The sequence below is a fragment of the Nicotiana tabacum genome, chromosome 14 (genome assembly GCF_000715075.1).
Source record: "Nicotiana tabacum cultivar K326 chromosome 14, ASM71507v2, whole genome shotgun sequence".
Classification (NCBI taxonomy): Eukaryota; Viridiplantae; Streptophyta; class Magnoliopsida; order Solanales; family Solanaceae; genus Nicotiana; species Nicotiana tabacum.
In genome coordinates this window covers 12,358,746-12,360,977 of record NC_134093.1, presented here as the reverse complement: position 1 = coordinate 12,360,977, position 2,232 = coordinate 12,358,746, and positions in this window count along the sequence as shown.

Sequence of the window (2,232 nt, the reverse complement as noted above, 5' to 3'; positions counted from 1 at the left end):
AATTAAAGAGTATAAATGAAATAAAACACAGTCTTAAAATAAAATACACCAATAGTCTAGTGGTAGAATAGTATGCTGCCAAAGTACAGACCCCGATTCGATTTTCAGATGGTGCATTTGTTAATTACATAATTAAAATACCGACCAACTTTGGTCGGTTTTTTCAGCATTTTATTTTTGAATTTAATTGACTGACTAAAGTTGGTCGGTAATTTCCGACCAACTTTGGTCGGTATGCCCTTCCGACCTTCAATATACTGTCCATATGTAAATGGTCGCGTTTTGGATGGTTTTTGGCCATTACCGACCCACTTTGGTCGGGTTTTTTGGATGGTTTTGCCCGGATTTTTAGTAGAATCTAAACCCACGTTTTCAGCTCCTTAAAATAATCCTTGAAGCTACGTAGCCTCCTGCGTAGGCTACGCAGGGTGGACTTTCATTTCCCTTCAGGGTGCGTAGGCTATGCTACTATGCTTCGTAGGCTACGCAAGACTCGCGTAACTGTTCTGTCACTCTTTAGTCAAAAGGTCATTACTTCTTGTAGGAATCTCCAAATGACAAACGGTTTGAAGCATTAGAAACTAGAGGTCATACCCGAATTAATATAATTAGCACCCGTCAATTTTCCAGGGTGTTACAAACTAATTCTCTCTCACTCGTCTTCTTTCTCTGTTGATTGTTGAAGCTGAGAACTCAACTTGCATGGTTATGTAGCTCAGCTTTGTTCATTATATCATAGCAGAGAGGCCATTAATGTGGACCTAAGCTCATCTATCTCAACTTAATTTCCGCAATTCGCTTTGATTCTGTAGTTTTATCTTCATTTTTGCAAATCTAGGGCACGAATTGAACAAATCATAAAATGACGACGGTTGATAATAAATTGCCAGAAAACCTAAGTCACAATCATCCTCTATTTCTACACCCAATAGACAATTCAAAAGTTGTTTTAATCTTACTGTTGTTGACAGGATCAGACAATTATTCTGTATGGAGCAGGGCAATGCGTATAGCGATATTAGGTCGCAACAAAATAGGATTCATTGAAGGCACTTGTAAGAAGGAAGATTACGGTACGAATTTGACAGATACGTGGGAGAGATGCAATGCGATTTTTCTCTCGTGGATAATGAAGTATGTATCGAGTGATTTGCTGAGTGGAATCGTGTATTCTTCTAATGCATGTGCTGTTTGGAAGGACTTGAAGGAGAGATTTGATAAGGTCAATGGCTCTAGAATTCTCTAGTTATACTGAGCTATAGCCACTACAAATTAAGTAACAAGCTCAATTGTAACTTATTCTCAAAATTGCACGAACTTTGGGCTGAATTTGATTATTTGGCACCAGCTCCTGGTTGTGATTGTCCAAAGTCAAGTTAGTATGAGTTTTTTATGCGTAGGCAGAAGCTATTGCAGTTCCTCATGGGACTCAACGAGACATATGAACATGCACGTGAGCAGATCATGATGATGGATGCACCTCCAACTGTGAATAAAGCCTATTCTATACTGATGGAAAAAGAAATCAAAAGAAGTATGGAAAATGCAGTAGTTCCTAGTGACAATGCTGAGATGACAACCCTGTTAACAACAAAAAGATTCAATACTCAGAAGCCTAGGAAGAATTATAATCTGCTCTCTGATTACTGCAAAATGAAAGGGCATACTAGAGAAGGATGCAATAGATTGATTAGTTATCCTGATGACTTCAAGTTCAAAAAGAAATTTGGAGGCAATACATCTCACAATGTAATGGCAGGGGAACCTAAGCCACAGGCTACAATAGAAAAAGAAGTGAACCAAGATGCTTTCAAGGTTTCTCATATTCCACATTTCACATCAGAACAGCATAACCAGATTCTTAGGCTGCTCAATAAGGAGAATATGCCAGAAGCCTCAGCTAATATGACAGGTAGTATCAACGCTTTCTTTGTTGATGATAATAATCATGAATTGATTATAAATATTAGGTCTACTAACCACATGACTTCTAATTTGGACATATTAGAAAATAAATTGGAAGTTGCTGAAATACATATAAAAAAGTACACTTGCCTAATGGAGAGGTATCAAATATGACTCATATGGGATCATGTAATGTAGCAAATGCAGGAAGAATTGATAATATATTATACTTATCTGAGTTCAAGTATAATTTGTTGTCAGTGTCTAAGATCACAAAGGAGTTAAATTGCTGTGCAGGTTTTTACCCAGACTTCTATCTACTTCGGG